This window comes from Lepisosteus oculatus, chromosome 2 (assembly GCF_040954835.1).
Source record: "Lepisosteus oculatus isolate fLepOcu1 chromosome 2, fLepOcu1.hap2, whole genome shotgun sequence".
Lineage (NCBI taxonomy): Eukaryota > Metazoa > Chordata > Actinopteri > Semionotiformes > Lepisosteidae > Lepisosteus > Lepisosteus oculatus.
This window is the reverse complement of record NC_090697.1, coordinates 26,324,205-26,345,089: the sequence shown is the minus strand read 5'-3', so window position 1 is coordinate 26,345,089 and position 20,885 is coordinate 26,324,205.

Here is a 20,885-nt window from a genome sequence, read left to right as displayed (position 1 = left end):
AAAGCACAAACAACATGCTATTTCATCCCTACTGTGCATAATTCAGATCTGCACATAGACTTTGTTTTATCTTGATCTTGTGAGCCACATGTTGAACAAATAATTGTTTTTTTTATGTTCTAATAACATTTATGTCTTTCTAGTCCTCCTATGGTATGATTCCTTGTGAAAGACAAGCATTCTACTGTACCTTCTATCTTCTACATCTTACCTTTTAAAGATGTATTAAAGTCTAGGAAAAAAAAGAACATTCCTTTCAAGCACATGAACTAGCATTCATACAGTTTAATACAAACTGAGACTGAAGCCTTTGTTTTTCAAGGGGGGGCAGACAATCCTCATATTCTGTGATGTTAAAATCAATTTGATTTTTATCTTTGTTCAAGCAATTCTAAAAAGGAAACTACTGTATGGAGGTAAACCCTGCTGTTTGCCATCACAAAGACACATTCTGCTTGACAGAGTTTGCAGCTTTATGGAAAGTCAACTTGTGTGTCCTAGTACAAACCCAGAATATGCCAATTCGATGATGACATGTTTGGCTTAGTTCACCCTGCATTTATATTCTTTATCTTAAGTGAACATTGCACAAAGCATGATATCGAAGTTATTTATGATTTTCCGGAGACTGTGGAATAGATCCTTATAGGTTTGGAGCTAAGGATTGGTTACTCCCTAAAAATGATATGCGTAAAGACTACTGATTTCCCTAAAATATAGGAAAGAAAGAGATCCATGAGAGATGTGGTCAAAGCACAAGATCTTGCATCCTGTATTTGCTTTTTAAAAATATTTTTTGAGTAAAGTCTTTAATTGGGTATTGGGTATTTAATTGGGTATATTTTAATGCAAACTAAAAAAAAGTGAATCAATAAATTGACAGATTCAAAATGAAACTCATGAAGTACTGCAGATGACCTAGTGATGTTAATAATAATTGCTTACACTTACTGTATATAGAGCTTTTCTGAACACTCCACTCAAAGCGCTTTACAGGTAATGGGGACTCCCCTCCACCACCACCAATGTGCAGCACCCACCTGGATGATGCGACGGCAGTCATAGTGCACCAGTACTCTCACCACACATCAGCTATCAGTGGGGAGGAGAACAGAGTAATGAAGCCAATTCATAGATGGGGATTATTAGGAGGCAATGGTTGGTAAGGGTCAATTGGAAATTTAGCCAGGACACCTAGGTTACACCCCTACTCTTTTCAAGAAATGCCCTGGGATTTTTAATGACCATAGAGAGTCAGGACCATAGTTTTACGTCCCATCTAAAGGACAGCGCCTTTTTACAGTATAGTGTCACCATCACTATATTTTCTTATGTTTCAGATTCTATTTAGTCAATGAAATATGCCAATATATCTAGCCATCATCCACTATTTTATTTTTCTATTAAGAACAGGCATTATTTTCTTTTAAGTATTACACAAATAATATGGCCATAAATTCGATAAACATTCTAGTAAATTCTAGTAAAATGTATTTAACATTCTGGAAAACTTTATTTAACATTTATTATCAAATGTTACAAAAACTATTACACAGAAGTCTACGTTTTGGTGACAATATTAATGCTTGCAATATTCATCCATACATTTTAAAAAAATGCTATATTTGTATTGTAAAAGGTGGTCAAACATATTTTTATCAATCCGTTTCATACAGTATGTTAAATGGAATAAAGTGAATTTCCAGTATGCTTCAGAGTAATATCACTATAGCATTGATGAAACATGTTCAGTCATGTAACTGTGAAAAGACTTTCTGAAACTCTGGTTTTGTTAAACGAAACTTGCTAGGTGTTTATTGTTTCAATGCTTTACTGTTGCCATCTTCAGACATCTTCATACATCCTCTGTCAAAGGGTGTTCCATGTTACTCCTGGAATGTTGCTTGTGAGCTAAACTATAAGTTCAGCACTTCACAGTTTCCCCTCAGGCTACCTCAGTGCAGTGTGTTATCTCAGCCAGACAGGAGAATGTAACCTACTAGTATTATTCCCTTTTTAAAGACACTGTATTAACAATGAATTACAGGTAATTGCATTTCCTTCAATGTACCTTTCAATCCCAATGTAAAAATGATTCCAAATTATCCCATTTCTGCTTTTGCAAATTATTAAAGAGACAGTTCTTTATTCAAATATCTTCCTTTAAATTCTCATGCAAAACATCCTTTAAGTACCTATCTACCTATAGTTTGTGCTCAAGATGAAGCAGCAATAGAAATGCTACATGCTAGCACTGAAGTTCAGTTATAGTGCAGTATTTGCATACTGCTGTGTAAACAATAACAGTGTGTGGACTCCTTAACTGAATAATCCCTCCAGGCATTTCATACCTCCCAAAAGACTACACAAAACCTTTTTGTCTCCTTTCCTCACAAGGACAGAAGTTATAGTGTGGTTAAGCAGATCATTTCAAAGGAAATTAGCTGTTGAAAGAGCTGTCCAAATTAAAATAACCAAAAAAGTAATCTGTCAGCAGTTGCTAAACGTGAATGTTATTTTATAGCCAGGATGCCCTGCCGGAAGGCATGTTCGTTATGGTCTGCAAATATCTCTTTACTTTGATTTGAAGACGAAGCACCAAAACAAAATGGTTACAGATTCCAAAATGTTTTCTTTTTTCCTCGCTTAAGCTCATTAAAACACTTCTTTCATTCCAACGGTTCCTACTTCCATTGAATGTCAATCAAAAACTCCTCACAATAATATAGTGACGCTAAAAGTCAAGTGAATGAAACTAATGAGCCCTGCAGCACAAGGTAGACATGCTGGTGTGGCAGTTAGTGCTGCAGCCTCACAGCTACAGTGTCCCAGGTCTAATGTGGGCATCTATCTATGTGGAGTTTGCATGATCTATTATTGTGGGTTGTTGTTACTGTAAGTGCTCCAACCTCCTGGTTGCAGATTAGGTTTGATAGCCCTGTAGGGTTTTCTACTTGACCTCCTTGGTCAATAGGAAATCTCCCTGTAAGGAATGAAAAGTTATAGATAATAGAATATAATAGATGATTCATATTCACATCATTATAATTCCAACCTTTTCATGTCCCACTCTCTATCACTGCATAGAATTCTTAACCCCAACTGATGATCTGTCCTTTTTCTGCCGCTCACTGCAGTGCACATTAGTTCTGTCTCTGGGCAGCCCTCGTGGAGAGCTGGGTGGTTGATAACTAACAAAATGCCAAGACAGTTTAACTACATAAATAAAATAATAAAATACATGGCTTATTGCAATGTTGAAGAATGAAAACAGCCCGAGTTCTGAAAACATGGTGAGAAGAATTAGCAGGGTATATGCATATGGGACAAGTGCAGCTCTATCTGTCCCTGCTTGGATTCAGTCACTCCTGGGCTACGAGCACCCTAAACAGCACTCCCTAGACAGCAGAGAACTCCACCACACTAATTGACTGGGTCCTCTGCCAAAGCAGTATTTTACACTATTTCAAAGGCAGGTAAAATCACTTCTGTAACTGCCTCAGAGCGCTGAGCCCTATAACTTAAACAGGAAACACGAAATAGCAAGAAGGCAAAACAAAATCCTAAAACAATTGAAATAACTATGATGACACTTAAAAATAGTGAGACAAAAAATAGAGCCGCAGTGTGGGGATGGTACAACGCAAAGGGAAAAACCACAACAAGAACAGTAAATTCACTTAACCTGTCAATTTAAAAATCTTAGCACTGGGTTATCAAAATAATTTTCTAAAGTACCCAACCCTTAATACAGGACACAAACTTACATTTAAACACAACACTCCTCCAACTTGTTCAGGCATAGTCAATTATGCAATTTGTTATTTTTATTTAAATATTTAAAAAATAGTCATGCCAACAACATAACAATGAATATGTTCACAAACATTCCTGATCAAGATCATTTAATACAACAGATAAGAAGTCAAAACAGTTCTAAACAGATTTACACGAGACACAGTTGCAATAATTATAATAGCTGTGAAATTTGTAACAGCATAAGAATGGTTACAAATGAAAGGAGGGCATTGAGCCAATTTAGTCTGTTTTGCAATTAGTAGCTACTGTAATTGATCTAAAATCTCATCCAGCTGTTTCTTGAAGGAAACCAGGGTATCAACTTAAAAAAAATGGTTAGGTAGCTTGTCTCATACTCCCACTACCTTTTGGGTGAAGAACTGCCTCCTGTTCTCAATTTTAAATACACTTCCCTCTAGTTTCCGCTTGTGTCTTCACTGGTTCATGTTGCACTGTTCATTCTGAAGAAATCTGCTAAATTGACTCTGTCAGTGCCTTTGATGATTCTGAGTATATGTAAGTTCTTACATGCATACTTATACAGTATATAGATCCCCTCACAGTTTTCTCTGTTCAAAACTGAAAAGGTTCAGTCTTTAGCAGAGAAGTTTATGTGAAATGCATGGCAGATTTTGAGGTACAGTACGTAATGATGATTTTGTCCTCCCTTCTTTGTTACCCATACACCAGCTTTAAGTCATGTGACGAAGACGTACAGTAGGATTCAGGACTCCAGTGAGTATGTTTTGTGTGTGAGTATGTTTTGTTTGTAATGTTCTTTGATTGTCTCGGTAACTCATACTTTTTCATTTATTTTTAATACCCTTCAGCTTTCAGATGAAATATTCTTGGTTGGCAGACCTCTTGGAGATTCCTGTATGTTGTTCACAATGGCATGCCAAGAAAGGTTCCACCCCAGGTTATTCTATACCCAGCTTAACTTGACAAACCATCCCCCAACCACCAGCAGTCAGTTTCTTATCTCTCATCCCAAAATTTATATCCATGGGATGCTCACGGGTTATATGCTGTAGGGACTTCCTGACTCATTTATATCCACACATTTAATGTTAATGTGGAAAATCTCAATGAATATGCTGGTCTCCAGCCCAGTTACCCCTGCATACAGTATATAGTGTGCTGTTGTATCACAGAGTTTATAACCTCTCGGTAGCCTTACATTCTGTAGCAACGTGACCAAATCTGCAAGCACTACTGTGAATACTTCAGGCCTGCCCTTGTCTAAACAGGAAAGGTTTTGAATCAGTACCTCTTTGTAGTAGATAATTTAGCTGGCAGACGTCCAAGGCTGTCAGGGAGTAAAGCAATAGTAAACCTGGAAAAAGGCTAGCATTAAACAGACTCATTTCCAGGTTTGATCTTGTGTACACTGTTTAGAGGTTCAACATGTCTTATATCTCAGAAATAGTTCTGGGAAATGAAAGACACTTGTAGCACATCCGACTACTGCATTCTTTGTTTTGACAAAGAAGTCCTCCAAAGGAGCCCCTGTATATTTCTTTCTAAGCTATAAGCATTGATTCCAATTCAGATAAATCTTTTTTGTACGTCTGAAAGATTCCTATCAAGAGCACACTTGACTAAAATTAACACAGTCAATTCAGATATGCTGTTACTCTTTCCAGAAGTAGGCAGCTGTTCCATAATGGATATACATATATTAGGTTGGAGTTTTAGGTACCATTTTTTAAGTTACTATGATTCATAAAGCACGTCACCCTTCAGCCTTTTATAATTGCCTTCTTTATGTGGTACACCATATATTCATAATTAATTATTATACAGTAATTAATCTTTTCAGGGCAGGTAAAGTTTTAAGAGAACTATCCTGTGCATTAGCAAAGAACTAGATTCAGTACTGATACCTGTAATTACAGTAATTGATTTATGAGTATTTGTGGAAATGTTTGCTTTGCAAAGTGAAATCAGAGGCAAATTTCACCTTGAAATTCACAAGGGTGTGTCATTCTCAATCAAACCAAGTCTGTATTTGGAAATTCATACTGAGTGATTGACATAACCAGAGGGTGGCTCATTGAAATGAATTTTAACAATAACATCATTGATACAAATTTTGAACAACAGAATTGAGTGTTGGCAGCTGTGACTTGGTTGATCTCCATATCCCACAGTTTTGAAATAAATTTATAAAGAGGTGAGAAAGGCATTTCATTTTTCACACTGCAAAACTCACTTATTAACACTATTGCAAGAGTTGCACTAATAGGTCACATACTAAGCTCCTTGTCATTAAAAGTAAAAAAAGTACTGATCCTTAGTCAGTGCAATTCCTATATTTTTTGTGACACTGAAGTCTGAACAGGAAAGGCAACAAAAATCAACAACTATGATACTTTAAAATTAAAAAAGGAACCAAAGAGCTAACATTTTTTTTTAAATATTACACATAGAAGCAAATATTTAATGATAGATTTAATAAATATATACACAATATATTGTAATTTCAAAAGAAAAGTTAAAAGGTTAAATAAAAAAAAAGTAAAATAAATGCCCTTATGTTGGCATCATCATTTTTTAGTACTTCAAGTTTCAGACACAAAATAGTGTTCTAACTATAAAAAAGTAAAATAACTCTGTATTTTCATTATCCAGCAATGCATTTCCTTTCTTTTGTTTGACTTTTGCAAAGATGACAGCTATTTTAAAACCAAGCTCACAATGTTAATTTCTCCACAGAAAGTTATTTTCCACAGAATTCTGTGCAGAGATCACTGAGAGTGAAAGTAACTTCTGAATGTTGAGTGTCAGAAAGTGCTCAAACTAAACGTCCTCCTAGACTCAACAATCGGGGAAAATGTCATGACATGTTACTTATTCTGAAGGTTATGCTTTCCTAAGATCACTATTTTACTCCAAGTTAAATAAACCTGAATTTTAAACACCAATGGGTTAGCTAGCCTCTTTTCAGGCTTCTAGAAGTTAAATATTTTTATCATTTATAATTATTTGCTTAGCAGCTATCCTCATCTCCCCCACCCCTATTATACACCTTTAATTCAACTGCAATTAGAAACCATGTTTTTCAAACTTAATTGCCAGCTATTAATGAACGCTCATAAACACACTATTGTTCAACTTATCAGTACATATCAAAATGTAACATCATAAATTATGAAGTTAAAGTCCATTAAAAATAATGTTTATGTCACCTGGGTGTTGTTTGTCTTTGCATATTCCTGACTGCCCAGCTGTTTCTAAGAAAGATGTGAATTGTGGCCTACATCCATCACTATAAATGGACTGTTTCAATTGCTAAGAGTCCCCCTAGTTTGAACTTTAATATTTCATGCTGCCTGCTATCACATATCTCTGAAAAAGAATCGGTTTAATGTAAATAGTTTGTGAAACATCGTTCCATCTGTTGAAAATATGCAGCGGTTGTGTCAGCCCATGTTTAAATGGCACAAACTACTTTTGTTGGAGATGGGGGGGTAAATGAATTGTTCTGGCTGCTTTTTTTGGCACCATCTCTTATTAGTGGGAGGTGGCAGTAAAAAGGAACAGGAGGAAGACTGAAACTGTTTATTTAAAACTGTTGCCAGATTGCGAAGGAGGGTTATCATAAATCACAAGCTGTCATTTGAGACAATTTCAGACTGCTACTAGTTTCATCCTTTGTGGGTCTTTTTCTTAAAAAAAAAAAGACCTTATTGACCTTATTCTTATTGCTGGTTTTGGTGGAGTGGTAGGTATTATATTTTCAAAATCAATCATTTAAAAGATCAACAACATTTAATGTAAGATCAACAGCACTATTTTAATTTTTGTTGTTCTTGATTTTTATGTTGGGGGGATTACTATTACTGCTACTTGTTCCTTTGTTTCAAAGATGCCAAATTAACAGCAGAGTTGCAGATCACAAATCTAATAATCTTGGGGAACGATTCTTCTTAAGTGTTGTAGGCACTCCACCCATTTCTCTTCATGCACTGGATGAGAAACAGAATGACATAAGTGTTTATATAAGACAAATAATTAAAGACTCCAGAACACTCAAAAGGAACTGTAGATAAAGAAATAAGAAGTATATTTTGAATTCAGCTCACCGAGTTGTTTCAGCATGAAACACAAACTGGAATAGAAACAGCAAAGTTGCTGAAGAAGAAGCAAGGCTTAGACCATTTATTCATATTTGAGCCCACCTGATTTTACAACAATGATCTCAGCTCCTTTTCAGTGATTTTTGGTACATCACTGAAATGCACATATTGGGTGCATTTCATTGACTAGCTTCTATCCCATGGTCTCTATGATATCAGAGAAAGAATCATGTTGCACTCCAGAGTAAGAGTTCCCCTTGTCATTTTCATTTGTTCATCTATTTTACCATTTACAAACTATACTTAAGCCCATTACATTAGGATTTTTTAACTTAAAATTGTGTAATTAATGAGAGATTGACCAGCTCAGATTGAGTGAAAATGAAATTTGTGACGCATTTTGGTTTCTAGGTAAGATCCCTGAACCTTGGACCTTTTGTCAGACCATTGATCTTGGTATCAGAACCACTCACTGTTCTCCCTGGCCTTTGTTGATTACACATGCAATCAGCATTTAGACTGAAGTAAAAATCTCTTGAGTTAGAGATTTTCCGTTTCAGTAATCCTGAGACAAGCAAATTGGTTGGTATTGTCTGGTTTTGAAGAACACCTAGTCAGGGATCATTAATGGCTTTCCTGATTATTTACAGTATGTCAATAAGGACCAGCTTTAGATTTCAAAATGTAGTTATTCGGTTGATGTATTTAACTGTACTGCTTAACAGCAGATCAGACTGAACAGATGTGTGTATAATTCAGCTGTGGAGCCTTCTTCAGGTGTGTGAAGAATAAATTAATCCTAATTAGTGTGACATAGAAGCTACATGTTTTAGAGTTTGTTTGGTGTAACTCATCTAGTTCAGGGAACATCAGCTGGCTGGCTGCATCATTTCAGGTCAGATCGTCACTTCAGAGCTGAAATGAGAGATGGTCGTTGGGGGTAGACAAAAGTGAGCATGCACTTCACAGAAGCTATAGATGTGAAGGAAGCAGCAGCTGGAGCTTCTGCATCTGATGGAGCTGAAATTATTGAAGACTTGTCTGTCTCATGAACAGACAACATTTTTCAATCTTGATGAGAGTATGAGAATCTGAGAATGCAAAGGCGTAACAGGTGCAGTAGGAGAGACTTACAGTAGGGTAGCCAGAGATTCAGAGATTGAGCATTGTAGTGATGAATGTGATGTAATGAGCAAATATAGAGAGAAAGAAGATTGTGTTGTGAAGAGAAAAGGTAGACTTAGAATAATATAGGGATGCAAGGAGTTGCAGTGCAGTCCAGTGAAGGTTTGAGATTAGTTTAATTGTAACAATGGCCACTTCCACAGAACACTGAAGGAGATGCACACAAGGTGTATTTCCCACAGTGCCCCGAAATGCAACAGTGTTACAGAGAGTTTTATAGTCCCAGTCCAGCCACGTTATTCTCATGAATGGGGGTTTAAGAGTCTGCACTCTACTTGTGGTCTAGTGGCTATTCTTGATGATGTTGTCCCTCCTTTCAGCTATTCTTGTGGTGTCACATACAACAGCAGATGTCTGTTCTACAATTCAGTAGACCAGGTCAATGACCCCAGGCTAGAGCCAGATATCTACAACAGTAAGCTTTAATGCTGGAATCAGGGATGTTATAAAGGTGAGAGGGAGATCAATGAGCCATCTTTAAACACCGTACGTACAGCTGTCTATGCTGAGGGCTAATCCGGACGTGTGTAAGGCAGAATGAAAAAGACAGGGGGAAGACTGGTGATTAGGTGGGCCTCATGGAACAGGAAAAGGAGGCAGATTTAGCGAAGATTTAGTTCAGAAAGTGTTTTTTTCCAAGGTGTGGAGATCAGACTGGTGTGTCTGAAATAGCATGACAGGTGGCATAAAGAAACCAACTGACAATTCTAATTACATAATTATAGCAAAGAAAATTGCGGCGTGATAGTTGACAATATGGGCACAGAGGAGAGGAAAACAACAGTTCTCTGTGGGAGAAAATAAACCTTCGGAGGTCCAAGCCCAATGTTTGCACACCCTCCAGGATGTGAGGTTTGGATACATGAAATATAAATCGGGCACAACCTCTGCTTTTCAATTCTGGCTGTAGTACAGTAGCTAGAAAAATACTGCACTACCTAGAAGGAGTAGCCTTAGGCTACTTGGTCAGATGCCGTCTTTGGTCAGTGACTCGGAAGTGGTGTAGGTTGATTTAATTGCTCTGACCTGGCTGGTCTGTTTGCAGCAATGGTAGAGATGACCCTTTTGACAGAAGCCAGAAATCTTTGTGGATAAGCTAATGAACCTTGAGGGTAGATAGCAGCTTATGTTTAAATGATTTCCAAAGAGAACAAGCAGGTGGAAACTAGGGGAATGGAAACCCATCAACACTGCTCCTGGGCAGGAACTGGGTATCGGCACCAACCTCACCAAAGGTTGTCGACGAGGAGCTAGAACTTGTACCATGAGGTGGAATGAGCGTCAACAGTCAGTGCCAAAGAACAGGAAAGAGTCACTGATGGCAAGCAGGAGCACAAAAATCAAAACTATCTGATTAAACATTAACATTCACAAAAACATATCAAAACTCGCCATCTTTTTTCAACAGCAATTACACATGGTAAACATTCAGTAGATGTAAACAATCAAGGGTGTAAGATCTGCCCTTAGAAAAGTAGACTTAAAAATGATATTCAAGTCAAACTGTGTATTGAAATAAAAGAAAATAGTACTCTTTTCCCTAAAAAATGTACGGGAAAACACCTTAAAACTGCAAGTTGTTACTTTAAAGTGTGACAAAACCTCAAAATTAAAAATGCAGGATTAGTGAAAGGGACTTGATAAGATCCTACAAGACTGAAAAAGAGTGTTGATGTCAGGGGTATTAAGCAACTTAGTGATAATGGCATTTAAATTATTTAGACTCTACTGCAAAATAATTTAGGCTGCATACTGGGTTTGGAAAAAAAAAACTTTTTCTGATATTGCTCCCATCAACCAATATTCGTGCTTCAAATCCAGGTTTTGAATGATACAATGAAATAAATACATAAAAGAGAACAGATGCAGGTATTCCAGTGGGGGAAATGGGGAATGATGGATAGGCCAGGGATAAGCTAGACCAGCATAAATGAGTGTCTGTTTGTGAGATGTAAGACAAGCATGAACTGACAAGGGGAGTTTGTTCACTTAGAGGCAGACCAGGAATTTTTAACAGTGTTAATCGTGTGCTCGCTCAAAAGGTGGGATCATTCCATTGCGATAGATTTTGTGACAGAACGGTGTGTTTACAGTTGTGTGAGACAGCAAGGTTATTTCTACTAAGCATCAAATGGCTCCATTGCCCAAATGTTGCTTTTTTATTTTTCTACTTTCATCTTGGAATTAGCCTCTACTGCTTCCTTTGCAGCTCTCATGCTGACACAGCTCACCACTAAACTATAGGACAGCAAAATGAAGACTTTGCTTGTTAACAAACAGTACCTCCTGGGAATTACTTCTCAAATACTAGAATATGTCCTGAGCATGTTTATACTAGTAAATATCATAGCTGTGCCAGAATACATCCTCAGCATTTGAGAGGATAAGAGGACTCTTTCCAAAACACATTTGGTTGCATTTACACTACAAAAATACACAAGAATATTTCCTCTTGTCCCCTCATTCCAGAATATTTGTGCAAGTGTAAACATACCTAAAGATTTGAAGGGCTTTTAAATCAACATGCTTTTTGAGCCGCAAAACAGTTGTTAACAGCTAAATGTCAATTTTGAAACCACAACTCAAAAACAAAGTGCATGTAAGTTTTTTTTTTTCCACTGGTTGGAAGTATAACATCATTGGGGGGTGGGGCTTAAAGATAAAGTGGAAAATTAAAGTTTAATGCCATGAAAGGAATTTTGCCTAGCAATGTTTCAAAATTTAGCTAAAACATTTCAGGCATAATAATCATTTTCAAAAGAAGGCGTTTCAAAACTGCAAAACAGGGCCTATTAAGTGTAGCATGTAGTGCAGTTTAAAACTAATTCCAATGCTTTAAAACCAAATTAAAACCTCAAAAGTAACTGCAATTAGCTGCATCACGAAGAAAAAAGTTTGAGAATCTTCTGTGCTGGTCCATAATCTTGTATATTTTAGCCTTAAAGCATAGGATCTTCATAAAAGTCTTAATAAGAGATCAAGATAAGCTGATTAAATGTATACTCTAATATAAAGATATACAATATTTTTGGATTATTTAACAAAATGATACAATAGTAAATATGCTTTGAAACCAAATTAAATCCTTACAGAAGTATACATATTTATGATACAGCAGTAAATATTTTTAATATGTGTGTGAACCCTTAGATTCAGTAACTGGTAGAACCTCGATGACCAATAATGACTTTCAATAAAAAATTCTAATTACTGCTTAGCAGTCTCATGCATTAGCTTTAAGAAATTGAGACCAATTCTTTACAGAACTGCTTCACGTCTGTAACATTGAGTGTTTTTTTTGCATTAGCAGCTTGTTTCAGGTCCTGTTGTAACATATCAATGAGGTTCAGGTCTGTACTTTGATTTGATCAATCCAAATTGTGAAATTTCTTCTTCAGCCATTCTGTTGCACATTAGCTTGTATAGGAGCATTTTCTCACTGCAATGCCCACTCTCTGCTCAGCTCCAGCTGATAACTGGATGGCCTGACATTCACCTCCAGAATTGACTGATAAAGTGCCAAACTCATAGCTCCATCAATGCAGGCAAGCCATCCGGTCCCCGTGATTCTTCAACATTCATGTTTAACAGTCAGGATGTGGCTTTTCTGTTAGTAAGCAGTGTTTTTTCACCATACAAAACATTTCTCTTTGAATCCAAAAAGTTCAACTTTTGGCCTGTATGTCCAGACAGCATTTTTCTGGTAGTCTTATGGATCATCCAGTTGCTCTTTGGTGAACTTGAGATATGCAGCAATGGTTAATTTCCTCCCATGAAAACCATTACTGTTCAGTCCTTTCCTGTTGGCTGAGGCATGAACGCTGACATTAGCTGCAGGGAGAGAGGCCTGCAGATCCTTACGTGTCACTCAAGGGCTGTTTGTGACTTCTTGGATGATTCTTGGAAGAATCTTTTCAGGATGACCATTTCTGGGTAGTCACCATGGCTTTGAAAATCTTTCATTTGTAAACAAATCAGTTTGTCAGTGGAAGAAGAGCATTGAATGTTTAAAAGCAGTTTTTTAACCCTCTTAATGATACTGTACATATTTTATTTTTTTCTGAGATCCTCTCTTGATTATGGTATGTTTCTACTAACCTGTATGGTATAGACCAGACTCACAAAGGTTTTGATCATTATTTAGGAGTTTGCTGCCCAAACTCAATTAACAGTACTGGTTACCCAATTATTTAACCAACTGATTGTCATTACGACCCAATTTATAACTGACAATAGTGAAGCACATAAAATAATTCTTACCAAGTAATAGCACTCTGCAGAATGAAGACGCACCACTCAAACCACAACTCAAAAACAAAGTGAATGTACGTTTTTGTTTTCCAGTGGTTGGAAGTATAACATCGTTGGGGGGGCCTTAAGGATAGCGTGAAGATGAGTTAAGAACTGAATATTGTGTATTTTCTTGCTTTCTGCTTTTCTAACTGACTTTAATTTTGCCCTTGATGTCCATGAGCATTGCAATTCTTTTGAACATGCTCTCAAATCCCTGGATTGCGCTCTGGCTGACACCAAATTCAGGCACCACATATATATATATAAGAATAGACAATCACTAATATTTCATAACATCATAACATTACAGAAATTTACAGACATTTCCTTTATAACCCACCAAGTGCTCACCTATTGTAAGATGTCATCACACACTCTCTGACTACGTATTCAGAAAGTACCATTCCGTTATACCCAGGAAATCTGCCTATTACCTGTCGCACTAAGTAAGTCAAGCATATTAGATACAGATGAACTACTTGAATTTCATCATAGTTTAGAACACTTTATAGTTTTCTGTATTCAATTTATTATAGAGACATTTTTGTTCTCTATGGATTATTTGCTCATTTAAAGCCCTGATGCATCCAAAAAACCTACAGAACAGTACATGGACTGAAGTATATACTGTACTGTTATACTGAGACATACTGTATGTTAGAATGTTAACAGATATACTGTACAAACAGTTACAAAATAGAGGATATCTGGCCCAACTAGCCGCATTGTAAGTGAGTAGATAATTGATGCAAGGGTCTTATCCAGTTGCTTCATGACAGAAGGCAGGCTATAGGCTTCAACCACATGGCCAGGTAGGTAATTCCAGACTCTCCCAACCCAATCGGGTAAAGAAATGCTTAATTTTCCTGTGTTTAAATGCAGTAAATGCACATATAATATTATATTATAGCTAGCTCTTAAATTTTAAATAAAATTAAATGTGGCAATAGGGATGCCAAATTACTGAATGCTGTTAAAGAACACGAGGTGGGCTGAAACTTTATTGTTAATTTTTTCTTCATTTTTTTGCCTTTTTTTAAAGTGCCTCCTTAGACAAATGTCACATTTGTGTGGTGCTGTCATTCCTTGCAGATGTATGAATGTGTGTGTTAAACAAGCACAGATAAAATATCTGTTAAGAAACTGCCTTTGGAACAGTGATAAGTTGGAAGCCAACAGTTGGTTATCCTTAGTTTGTGAGTGTATGTCTCTCTGTGTCAGATAGTATGCATGTATGCAGTTGGGAAATGAGCTAAGTGGAACACGGCCAGGAAATTTTATGGGATCAGCAAATGTAAGATAAACTATGGACCATCCAATTTCTCTGGTAAACCTTTTAAATCTTTGAGATCAAATGCAGAATAATCTCTTCAATTGAAAACACTGGAGACATATGGTTCACAGTAGTTATTTTATAGCCTTGCTTAGGTTAAAAATGGTTTAGGAATACATAATACAGAACGTTTCTTCAGCAGTGCACCTCATATATTTGTCACACTGAAAGACTAAGGGAGAAGTACAATCAATGAGAAACAGTTGTAAGCTACAGGTTTATTGAGCAAGACTCATATATATTAAATGGCATAAACTGTAGCAGGGCTGCATAGCATCTATAATTTATATCCAATCAGTATGAAAGACCACACCACACACACCTTCTCAATCCAATTTGAATCAAATCTTTTTAAAATACTTTATTGGCTCTCAAAAACAAAAGGGATATGTTCAGAATTGTTTTACTGCATAAATATTACAAATGTATTAAAAAAACTTGAAATGTTTTTTAGGAACTGTAAAATTAGCATCCAGAATGATTTGTATCTCTTCCCAACTATTTTTGTGAAGTTTTCTCAGTAGGGCCAAAATTGTTGTATTCAAATTTTTGAGATACTGAACCCTAAATAAAAAAACAACAACACAAAGAATATGAATCATAAATTTCAAAGATGAGCATAATTGTAAAATTAAGAATCAAAATGTGCAGTAAATTTTTAATAGACCTTTAAAAATAGTGAAATTGTTGTTCCAATTACTGTAGTTGCCAAACCAACACATACTGTTCCATTTCTCAATTAGATGTTTATTATAGTAATACGGGGATTGTGGTTTTTCTTTCTCTAAAAAAGTGAATGTGTGTCTTTTTAGTATATTTTAGTTTTTATTTAGAGGTATATAAGTTATTTGAACATAAAGCGTAAAATAAAATATACTTCTGGGCAGCAGAGGTTTTCTTTCCTTACCGTCTAAATGCTATTTCTGTGTGAATTTTACTGCAAGTAAAAGTTTTTTAAACATTTTTTTAACACCTTGACTAATCTGTTCTCCAGCTACAGTTCATCAGAGCTGGAAGGTATTTAACATTATGTATTTCTCTAAATTATTTACAGCATTTATATCATTTATGATCATCTATGTTTCAGCATACAATGCATATCTTTCTAGAGGAGCGATGGGTGGGTCTCCATTTTGGAATTAAGGTTAGTGAAGTCAGGTTTAATAGAAGACAGTTTCATCCTTAAATCTTTCATCATCCAGCTTTTGGAGACATTTTGTCTTAATGGCTATGAGTACAGAGAAACCAGCCTCAGAAAGGTACGCTGTGGCAAAGGGCAATATGTTTTATAAGTTCACTTCAATATGTCTGTGTATTATCGCTGTGTCCGGAAATCCAAGATCATTTTCTATTTGGACTGTAACTGCAGTCCTCCGTCAGATTTCAACTACAACAGATTTTCATGTTCCTGAAATCACAGCTTTGGAACCAGGGATGTAACTTCAAATGGATTTCATATCTACAGTATCTCCTAGATGTGTTCATTGTAGGAAAGCATTTCACTGGTGCTGACTGAGGTGATCAAGGCAAGATGGCAACTTAAATAGGATGTCCACAAAAGTTGCTGAACTTCACATCTCAGCTGAAAAAGCCCTCAAAACTTTGTTACGCTTCTGTGTGCAGGTGAATTGTCTTGTTTGTTGCCCATTTCATTCCAGTGTTTTACAAATCCTGGAATGCAGAGATAAAGCTTTAATTAAGTTAGCTTTTTTCATGGAATTATTTAGTACTGACAGGACTTGTCCTGGCATATGTTTTGTGATGAGGGCCTCTCGATGAAGGCTACAGTGTACCAGGAGCAACTTTATGTACAACTCCTTGATGTTTGTCCTTGTCATTGGCATTGCCCTGTCAGTATGAATTCCCACATAGTGCACCCAGTCGATTCCATTGCCTTTTTGGAAAACGTCAATTAAATTAAAAATATCTTCCAACTTGTACAGGCAAGAAGGGGCAGACCAACAAAAACTCCCCACAGACTGTACCCTCGATGAATATACCACCACAAAATATGCCAAATTTGCAAAGTCTGTTGACTCTTCAATTTGCAGTGATTAAATTTACTTTGCAATTGCAATGCACTTGGTTAATTGCCAGAGAATGTTTTAAGACATGCAACCGATCCACCGAGATGCAATATTGTCAGAAACTGGAATCATGTCTAAATGTTAGCTGCCATTTCAGCAAGCATACAACTTATCATGTCTTTCGCAACTGGTAAACATAGATTTTCTGCTACTGTGTGTGGTATTCCTTTTTTGGCCACTCTATAGCTAACAAGGTGACACACCTTTAATGCATCCTTGCAAGCTCTGATGCCTGTATTAAACTGCATTCGTTTTTTGTTTTTTTAATTCATCCAATTAATATTAGAAAAACACAACTGTTTTTTTTAAGTTGGTACTGTATGTTTTGTATCTTGGTGGTAAACATAAATTAGGGGCTTTAAGCCAGCTGTTAGCTAAGGCCTTGCTATATAGTACATCACACATTGTGGCTGTGGAAATTCTGGTTCACCAATCCATGTAAATCCCAGTCCAACATAACTTTCAACATACATTTTTAGTTCTTTGATTATCACCCTTTTGTACTGTACCTTTTCATAATTGGTCTCCACGTTTTTCCTCATTGTATATTCAGCTGGCTCACAAGTTCAAGTAGGAAGCACACAAGTGAATGAAATACTGCCTTTCTACTAACTTTCTTGCAACATGGAAGTTACAGGACAGTTTCTCTACAGCACAGGTACCCAGCATTGGACATTCAGCAATGTCAAATGTCACAAACTCCTGAGGAAATTAACAAAAGCTATTGTCTCGAGCAAACCCAACCCTTTTCCCAATCTCTTTATTTAGTATCTCTCCTCTTGTTTGTTTTTTCCTTATCTACAGTATGTGGAACATCCATTGTGACAAAATAGGAATACTTCAACAATATTCTATCGATAAGAATTGGGTCAATGCTCCAGAAGTAGACACTGCTATTTTGTGTGAGAGAGTTTAAAGTAATTTTTAATTTAATTTTTCAGCCATTATGGATTTTTTTCAGGCACCTCTAGAGTTCAGCTTGCACAACCCTAAGGGTATGTACACCATAGTCTTAAAACTGCTGTTTTATTCATTATTGAATTGCACCCATGTCAAAATCTGTAACCGACTGGGGTCTCTCATATTGGAGATCAATATTTCTGATGAGACCAATTTTCCAGTAATAATAATAATTAATGATAATTGCTTACACTTATATAGCGCTTTTCTGGACACTCCACTCAAAGCGCTTTCCACCATCACCAATGTGCAGCATCCACCTGGATGATGCAACAGCAGCCATAGTGCACAAGAACGCTCACTACACATCAGCTATCAGTGGGGAGGAGAGCAGAGTAATGTAGCCAATTCATAGAGGGGGATTATTAGGAGGCCATGATTGGTAAGGGCCAATTGGAAATTTGGCCAGGACACCGGGGTTACACCAATACTCTTTTCGAGAAGCACCCTGGGATTTTTAATGATCACAGAGAGTCAGGACCACAGTTTTACATCTCATCCGAAGGACGGCGCCTGTTTACAGCATAGTGTCCCCATCACTATACTGGGGCATTAGGACCCACATGGACCACAGGGTGAGCACCCCCTGCTGGCCCCACTAACACCTCTTCTAGCAGCAACCTTAGGTTTTCCCAGGAGGTCTCCATCCAGGTACTGACCAGGCTCACACCTGCTTAGCTTCAGTGGGTTGCCAGTTGTGAGTTGCAGGGTGATATGGCTGCTGGTAGCCTATTCATAGAGGGGGATTATTAGGAGGCCATGATTGGTAAGGGCCAATTGGAAATTTGGAATTTGGAATCTCCAACCAGGTTGAAGTTTTGTGTCTCAATTATGTTTCCAGCTATTTTGCAAACATTTCTGAAAGAAATTTAAAAAACTTAATCCCAAGATTGTAAAAAAGTACAACAAATAACCTTAATATGAAGAGAGGTGTTTCTACTGAAGTTCAGAAGAAAACAACATAAAGTTTCTTGAAAATGCGTTCACAACCTTTCAAATAAAAGGATGTTTCTCTTCTTTTTTGTCTCACCATCTGAAAATATGTAATTCACTGTAAACATTACAGTATATTACAGCAATGAGTTAAAAGAAAGATTTGTTCCATTTGAAGGGAAACAAAATAATAAAATCATTTTTAGGTACAGTGTTTACTGACAACAGTACAAGCCAGGGGGAAAAACAGATAAAAATGCAGAAAATGCAAATAGCTATAAATATGTTGAAATATAAATGTTAATATTACATAAAGATGGAAGCAGTGTCGCTGTTGAATTCAAAGGATTCTCTAATATGGAAAATATGTACAGTATAGAAAAAATATGGAATGCCTTACAAGTTTATCTGGCATTTAAAATCTGCTTTCCATAGCTCAGTAGGGAGTAAAAAATGCTGTATGCTTGAAAATACACGTTTTTATATACAGTACAAGCATGTTTAAATGAAATGGTGGTATTTAATCTAATTCTAAAGATCAATTATGAAAAGGCAGGTCTTTATTTTTACAATTTTTAAAATGGAATTAATGGAAATTATATGATAGTTAGATTTTCCAAAAGCTTTTGACTATGTTCCTCATTAAGCATTAATTCACAAATTACATTTGATAGCAGTTCAGGGGAAATATGCATATTTAGTTTGAGAATAAGGTATATAATAAAAAATCAATTAAAAAAAGATTGATAATAGGTGAATGCTCAGTTTAGGATGAAGTAATTGGTAGAGTACCTCTGTGATCTGTACTTGGACTACAGCTCTTCTTAATTTTTAACAATCATCTAGGTTCTGACATCGTAAGCAAACAAGTCAGGTTTACAGATGATACTACAATAGGAGGGATTGATGACTGGCAAACACCTAACAGATTGCATTAAATGTATACAGAGATTTACATGCAGGTAGCAAAAAAAAACTTTAATGGATATAAAATGAGAACAAAATGAGACTGAAGAAGCTACTTATGAAAAGAAATAAATATTTGTTGACACATAACTTACAGTTTTCACTTGCATGTTACCTGAGCCCTTTGCAGGTTATTGCTACCATTTCATGTATGGGTACAGTATGTGGGAAAAGATACTGTAGGTAGCTGGGTTAGATAGGTAGGCACTGTATCCAGATTTATTAATCCCCCCAATACAATGTAACTGATGGTTTGAACAAAACAAAATGCAAATGCACATCAAGTATTTGTTGCATAAAAAAGTGGGCCCATGAAGAATTGGAAGGCTACAGTACCTGTAGTACCTATACCTTTCTCTACCCATCTACTATCTTTCACGTTGTACTGCTCGGCGTTGTACTGTATAAAGGGTATGAGTGTATCTGGAGCCAATGCATATCTGTATGTCCTTCTGTATAATCTATGTATGTTTCTTGTTAAATGGTATAACCTGGCGTTGAGACACAAAGAAGTTTTGTATGTTTTTTGCTGAGTCCAGGTAGCTATTTTAAGAGGTATAGCAGATGGAACCATTTATATCTTTGTGTCATTTACTGTACGTACTGTCCTACAAACAATGTCCTGTGCATTATCTTGAAATGATGAAAATTATTGATTCACTAATTTTCCTACATGCTGCAAGCACTGCCCTTTAGTGATTTGTAAAAAGTGTCATGTGTAAAAAGTAACCTTACATGATGGGTATGACCCCGGACCTGTCCTGACACAGGTTCTGATGTTGAGTAATACCTGGAACATTAGGCTAACTGAATAACTTTAATTCATTCACAGTTTCTGGTTTTTGTATTATTAACTGAATATCCACTGTATATTACTAGGACTACAATAGTGAACTGTGTTTTATACAATAAACAGATACACCTTTATTCATTGGTACATAGGAACATATACTGTACAGTTGTTAAGTTGATAATTAATATATAAAATATCAGTTTAGAAACCTTTCTTTCCATTTAAGAGTAAATAATTAATTTTATAGTGGCAAAAGAACAAGAATACCAGTTCTAATTCTCAAGTTCAGAGTTTTATCCTAAAACGTTAACAAGATCCAACAAGGGCCTGATTTTACCATCTTTCATTTGTCAGAAAAGCTTATTTCCAGGACGCCACCATAACCCAAAAGCAGCTGGCAGTCAAAACTTTAGCTGTCACAGCCTTTTACATCCCATTGCTAGATAGATAAATCT